An 8,084-nucleotide genomic window follows, 5' to 3' on the forward strand; every position below is an offset into this window, starting at 1 on the left:
CTTTCGCCTACAAAAATTGATAGATAAAGAAAAAAACCCCAAAAGGAATGGTATCAACAATAAGAATATGTAAGTGGTTATTTATTGTTATAATATCTTTAGAACGTAAAGCACATTTTACCGTAAAGTATTTTCTACCTATGGAATGTGTATGTATTTCTCCAAGATTATCCTTATAAATTGTTGCCTCTCTTGAATGAGAACCTAGCGATGACCAACATATTTAAGTATTTGATTAGTAAACAAAACACCAAATTGTTTTATTTGATACCCAGATTTATTGACACTATGTGTGCTTGTTTAGGACACTATTACCCTATTACGAATAAAACCCCTGTTTATTTAAAGTCCAGTTTAAATGGTACCATGTGGTTGTTTTTGGACAACTATAACCCCAAAACATAATGTATTCCCGATAATAATCTCTGCAATATCAAGAAACAGGACATGTTTCCCTATTTTCATCTCAAGCAAACTAACATAAATTTCAAATTCACAAAAAATGTTTCTCTCGCATAAGGAAGAAAGAAAAAAAAAACATGCTTGGATCTGGTAAGTAGATGGGGGTGGGGGGGGGGGGGTTTAATGGGAGTTATGAAATAAAAGGACAATCCAGGATTAGAACCCTTTTTGGTCCATGGTTTTCCAAACGAAAATGTTGAAACAGATAGAAATTAGGAATTCATGTCCTCAAACGTTGATTTAAAAAATACGGCTTTTCCTCAGGTCAGAAGGGGTTATTATGTAATACTTTCTTGCAAAAGCTAAAATGGCTTCTTGAGATATCCAACGGAAACAAAAGTGTTTCCGACAGAAAGACAAACGAACAGGCAGACTCAAATAAACTTTTGATGAAAACGAGGGCAATAAAAATAAATCTCATATATGTAAACGTGTATTTATGAATAAATTAGTGCTTTAAAACGTATTTAAAAGATTCCTCTAAATGCATATTACACCCCAAATAACACAGAATATACTCTTCAATAAACATCAAATACTTAAATAGTTTTTTTTTGTAAATACCGTATAGAGAAGATAACGACGACAGCAAAGATGATGAAAACTGTTAAAACACCAACAATCACAACAGAAGTAAGAGGGGGTCCTGAATCGCCACTTGATTCTACTCTCCCTGAGGGAAAAGAAGGAAATAACATCATAAATCTTCATAAAGTAAGGCAAAGTAAATAAATAGACTGTACGACAAATGTTATTATAGTTACTTGAATTTTTCAACTATTGTACGTTATCATACAATTACGAGAGTTAAATTAAAAGAGGTACAAGAATACGGAAGCAAGTTATAAGAAAAGTTGTTTAAAAAGACAGTACACAAGGATAAAAAAATGTTGAAAATAAAATTTATTCACACACATTGATCACATTTTTTCTCCAAAAGTTCCTCCCATACATTCTAGTCAAACAACTTCCGTTGAATCTGTCACAGGTGCGGTTCACACAGTTTTCACTGCAGGGAAGTTGACAGTTTTCGCCATATGCTTGGGAACATTCTTTATTAAAAAAGGAAAAGTAAACTTATTTTGATAATGAAAAGGATAAATGAAAAAGAATTGATCAGTTATTTTGTAATGAAATATTTTACGTTTTGTTCATATTTCAAATACAAGTGTGTGTCAATGTATGATAACAAACTTTAAACAGTCATATGTCTGTTAAGCAAGTCTTTCATATAAATACATAAAGTTAAATAAACTATGGAATTGTTTCATGAATTGAATAAATATGATTATATGTATTGCCATTTATATTTACCCTCTTTAGATACAAGAATATTGATCTTGGAAATCTTTGTTGTCATTGAAAAAAGACCAAGTCAAATTTGTTTTCGTATATTTTGAATCGGGAAGTTTACCTGATATTTTTTCTAATTATACTTGTTCATTGACAAGTATAATTTTTAATTTTTTATTACCATCTCTAATGATATTTTCCTCTTGAAAGTGTCTAAATTTTACTTGATTTTTAATTCATTATGAGAAAAATACCTACTAAAATTAATATACATGTGTATGTGCTTGATGTGATATTGAAATAAAATGGAATTGACTGCAGAGTTTACGATTATTAAGGTCAGACTAGACGTTCCTCAAAATCTCTTTTTGTATATATTCGTAATGTATGAAAAATATTCAACATTTTAATTACATTCTTATTTCTGAACCTGTTTTTAAAGGGTTTTTTAAAAAAAAACCAAACACTTAAAATCTGAAATTGGAAAATAATATTTCTTCCCAAAAGGATTACATAAGAAAAACTACCCCTGGTATCTTGCAGAAATGCCTGGTAAGGTACCTCATTTTTAAAGAGCAATACTTCAATGACAAACTCTTAGAAAAATTTATCTATTATAAAGGAACGTCTCATCTGTCCTTAAGATCCCCTAACTAATAATGTGGACTAAACCTATATTGCAAATTGGTTACCCTGTCCATCCAGGCGCACATCTACAAGCTCCATCAGTATTCTTACAAACAAATGTATTGATGCAATTTACCGAACATTTCCGAGAACATAGGGACCCAAAATAGCCCACCTCACACGCTGAAAGAATAAAATAATATGGTTAATACTTCTGCACATCAATTGTTAAAATGTTATACATTTGTATGAATTTGTTATGATTCACTTTCAGATCGAGATATGTTTACTGTTAAATCACATATTTTCGAGGGATCAAATTTTCTCGGTTTGAGAAAAATGTACATTGATTCATTAAGATTTGATTTCGTGGTTGAAGAATGTTCAGTAGTAATGAAAAAATTGCACTTCGTGGTGTACATAAATTCGTGGGTGTCTTCATACCACAGTATATTATTTCAGTGAGACTTTTTGTTAAATGATAAATTAAGATTATGACATTCGGCATTCTCTTGTAGGCTCCTTACGTTTGTTGCACATTGCTTCAATGTAACCGTCATTGCAACCCTGTGTGCAGACTCCATCAACATGATTACATGTCATGTTATTTACACAGTGACCGCTGCAAGTTTCCTTGCATAAGTTACCAAATCTTCCCGGGGCACAGGCTGTCAAAAATCAATCAAAGTTTATTTTGAAATTTAACAAATGTCATTTGGATTATTTAATAATTTTCTTCCTTTTAAACTATTTTTTCTGAAAATATTGACCAAAATATATACCACATACATTTCTCACATAAAGTACCAAAGTATCCTGGACCACAACCCGTGTCACAGTGACCTGATATTTTGTTGCAATTTGAGTTATTATAACAATTTCCACTGCAATTGTGTACACAGTTTATACCATACATCCCATTTTCACATTCTGTAAAAAATATTATTTTGTGTTTTAACATAACATTTAAGGTTTATCAATTTCGGAGTTTTTTTTTCTTCTCTTAATGCGAGGCTTTATTTTCAAATAAGTGCACGTGGTCAGTCACAAAAGTATTTATGGAATACCCCTTCAGATAAATATGACTTATCCATTATTTTATACAAAATTAAAAAAAATAATGAAATATGGACTATTTATATAATTTCTAATTAGTCAAACTATTTTTAACATTCTCTTTGACTGACATAATGAATAAAGAAACATTCACATTGGAGTATGCAATGATGAGTTTCTATACAAGTACATGTACTTTATATTCTTCGAGGAATTTCTCAGATAAATATCTGTTCAAAATGAACTTGATAATATGTATTCTAAGCAATATAAAGTCTGTAAAAGTCCTTGAACATTTTTTATCACTATATATATTCAGGATAATTAAATGACCATTTAAAAACATTATACACTATACATATGTCTTATTTAGAAATTATTCTCTCTGCTTCTTTTTTATTTAAAGAATACAAATAAAACACATTACCTTTATCACACATAGGCCCAGTCCATCCAGGGGCACATCCGCCGTCACATATACCAGAAATGTGATTACAGTTGTCGTTGTTAATACAATGTCCTACACACTTATTTGTACAACCCAGTCCAAACCATCCCTCAAAGCACCCTGTTTATTTAAAAAGAAAACTTATAATTACATCCTGAATTACAGAAATTAGTAAACTATATACCGCATTTCAACTTACAGCAATACCAAATATATAAAATAATTTATTTAAGATTAACCTAAAAATAATATTTAATTATCCTCTATCCATCCAGGATTGAAAAATTTGTATCTAGGTACAATCTTTTACCCAGAAAATGTCAGCATCAGTGATTATATTTCAAAAAACTATTTAATTCATCTAAGTGTATTTTCTTTGAAATTCTATTGCATCTTCTAAGTCAGCATATCATACAGAAAACTTGAGAAAATATTAACTTCAAATCAGTGGTATGAGTGCCTTTTTTCTAAAGTTTTTACTATTCAAACTGTTACAGTGTAGATTGCTGTAAAACGAAGCTGATTTTTTTTTCTATAAATTCTTTTATGAATTATAACACTTTGTAATACCGGGGGTATATAATCAGTAATTAAAAATAAATTCAAACAGTGCGTAAATACATGTACTTATGCATCATGTTTAAAAGCATCTATTTAAAAATCAAGTTTCTGTCTTTCAGAAATACCGTCTTTCTTTCAGATGGTCTTTATGATAATGAAATGAAAATACAAATGATTGTATATCTATTGATGAAAAGATTTCCTTGGAAGGCTAGACTTTAACAATTAAGTGCTAAGTACTTCTTGCACACATATGTCCGGTCCATCCAGATTTACATTCAAGACAGCTTCCATTAACAATATAACATCTCTGATGTTGGCAATTTTCCGGACAGGGGGTATTGCAGTCGCTTCCATAAACTCCTTTTTCCTGACACCCGTAAAATATCGACATTTGTCTTTGTTGTTAACATGTCAACTACAAGGGTTGTCAAAACACTCGTAGACGAATGTTTTAGTATCTAAAGTAACGTCCACAATGACAAATGTGTGCTACATATCTTAGTGTAAACAAAGATATAAAAAAAAAATACATAAAAATTAGAACAATGACTCAGTGGACGCTTCAAGTGTAAAGACTTTGTATTGGTAAGTCGCTCGACACGGTCTTGTGTGATGATTTTTCTTTTAATGTTTGACGGTTTTTACTTAATATCTATACTGGTCATTTAGTAAACAATGCTAAAGAAAATGATGATAACAGCTTTATTACCAAAACATATTTATATTTTATTAAGATTTTAATTGTGTTATATACATAAAAATCATTCTGAGCAAAACACTTTGATTAAAAGTTAATACACATGTAGCATTTTCACCCGACAGTGCGCACTTTCGGTGACCTTTAATATAATGACCGTGATTTTACAAAAGTATTTTAGTTCAAACAATATAAACTAAATTATTTCTTACTTGAATTTTCACAGCTAAAGTTATGGTATAAAATAAATAAATCTTGGACCATTCCTTTTTTACAAAAAAAAACCCTCATTGTCCTTGAGCTCATTGAACAACCCTCGTATAATTCCAATGATTTGTAAAATAATTTCTAATCAATATAATAAAAATCATAATTTCTTTTCATGATAGCAAAACAGAAAATATTTTTTTAGCTGCACTTGGCAATAAATTCTTTATTATGCTTGCTCCCTGGCTTAAAGGTCGTTTGTTCGAATCTTGGTCAAGACAAACCTAAGGCGATAATAAAATAGGAAGAAACTGTTATTGCTCAAAGCAATTGGCATTTTGTTAAAGTTGCGGGTCCTTCGAATGAGGCCTTGAAAACCGATTTTCCGTGTGATGGTAGGCGTTAGCACGAAGCAATCTCGCTGCTCATTGAGCTGAATAAAGGTCTACATTCTAGGCCCTTCACTGGTTAATGGTGACTATTCAATATTAGTAAAACTAGAAGTACTGTGAGCAATGAGCTCACTAAATGATACCCCCCGCCTCCCTTATGAATAAAATGGCAGTGTCAATGTTTTGCTCTGGAAAATCCAAAATATATGTCAGATCAAAAAGTAAAATAGGAGGTGCACAATGGCAATATGTAAACAAGGTTCTGTGAAAGTTTCATTAAATTTCCTTCATTGGTATGAGAGGAGTTGCGGATAAGAGAAGGGTACCCCAAAGCGTAACAGACGGACGGACGGACGGACGGAAATACCGATTACTATATACCCTCCCGCTTTTCAAGCGGGGGGTATAAAAAATCCTGAAAGGTACGTTTAACAATATATAATTATTTTGTGACACAGAGCGCATTTCGATATGTTTCCCAGAAACAATAGTGAAATGCTGATATCTTTTTGATTAAAACCGATTAGTGTGGGGTAAAATATTTTTTAAGCGAAATGTACAGTCATAAATGTAATAATATTATAGCAGATTAAATCACATCTAGCTTCAGTATATCCTTATTTGAAACGTCATACATTACCAGGATGATACAGACAAGTGATGATATAACCGATTTTAAACTTTGCTAGCATAATATTATGTTGATTTGTTGTGGGTCGTAAACTATAAATTTACCTTTTACTATTACTTCACAAAGAAAATTAAAGGATATTGTTTCGTATCCATCTGGATAGGTTTCACCATCCATTCTTTCATTGTAATAGATGACATAACGGCCATGTCCAATACAGTCTGTACTGAAGTTTAATGGCGGTAACTCTGGTCCGTCTTTGTAACACATCCATCCGTTTTCTTTACTCTTGGAGTTTGACAGAAAAAGTGAAAATCCAGCAACGCGTCCTCGGTCTCTTTCAACTATAAATATATACATAATGGATTTTATGCAGACATTTCTAAATTAAACATTATCAGTACATTTTTGTGTACAAATTTGTAAAATAAGCTTTAGAACAATCTCAAATAGCAAAGAAAAAACAATGCATTTTAACCTGACAGGATGCTGAAGTGAAGTGAGAGGTTCATTATACCCCCCGCTTGAAAAGCGGGAGGGTATATAGTGATCGGGATTTCTGTCCGTCCGTCCGTCCGTCTGTTACGCTTTTTCTCTTATCCGCAACTCCTCTTATACTACTGAGTGAAATTTAATGAAACTTTCACAGAATCTTGATTACATATTGCCATTGTGCACCTCCTATTTTACTTTTTTATTCGATACGTATTTTAGGTTTCCCAGAGCAAAACATGGACATTGCCATTTTTTGTTTACCTATGACGTCACATAATAGAAGCTTCTGGATAACACTTCATAGGACGAGTTATTCCTCTTTACACATTACCGTAAAACAATATAAAGCAACACATCGACATTATGGGAGGCGGGGGTATCATTTAGTGAGCTCATTGCTCACAGTACCTCTAGTTTAAATAATTAAAAAGTTTCTCAAGTACGATCTTTTTGCCCCAGTCGGCATGGTTTCAATTCCTATAAAGTTATTTATCTTCCAAGGAAATGCAGTGGAAAAATATTGAGATAATATCATGTATAAATATGAGAAATTTGGCCTATTTGAAAATGACACAAATCTTTCTTTATTGATTCGTAGATTGAAATTAAAATTCGTTTTCGATAGTGAGTAGTTGGTACTCTAATGAGACGCCACCACTTGCCGGTAGAGAGCTACAAATTCTGGCCTACATTGGCACTCATGGGCATTGAGCAGCACTTACTGCGACAGGAGACCACGGTTTATACGGTCTTACCCAAGAGGGCTCCATGTCCCATAATAGGGATGGGGCTGAAATAGGCTTTGCCTGGTGCCCTATCCCATTCACTTTTGTGAATAAAGAACGAGGTAAAGTTTTAACACAAATTAAGCCCTGTATTTATCGGCACCAAAGTGACATAAGAAATTCAAATTCATTTTTTCTGAAATTCGAGATAAGGATCCCATGCAGTTAGAATACACAAATTGTTTTCCTGAAAGTCAACTCCTAAATGCCAATTGTGACGTCATAAACTCGTACATTTTCCCATATTTTCTTAAAAAGTTGCAGGAGACATCAATTTTCAGTGGATTTTTCTTTCAGAAAACATACTCTGCCACCGTCGCCCAGAGAGATTTTGAGATATGTGATTTTTCAAAACAATTTACATAATATATCCAAAAATTGTAGCGGGTGACGGTGACAGAGACTTAATTTCCTAAAGGAAAATAAG

General features: G+C 32.2%; 1 pseudogene; it reads right to left on the bottom strand.

Annotated features, from left to right (window-relative positions):
- Positions 1-1,026: 1,026 nt before the first annotated feature.
- On the bottom strand, positions 1,027-7,649 carry LOC134249298 (multiple epidermal growth factor-like domains protein 10; annotated as a pseudogene).
- Positions 7,650-8,084: the final 435 nt, after the last annotated feature.

This window comes from Saccostrea cucullata, unplaced genomic scaffold (genome assembly GCF_032062105.1).
Source record: "Saccostrea cucullata isolate Sc308-1 unplaced genomic scaffold, CSIRO_AGI_Scuc_v1 ctg20500, whole genome shotgun sequence".
NCBI classification, from domain to species: domain Eukaryota; kingdom Metazoa; phylum Mollusca; class Bivalvia; order Ostreida; family Ostreidae; genus Saccostrea; species Saccostrea cuccullata.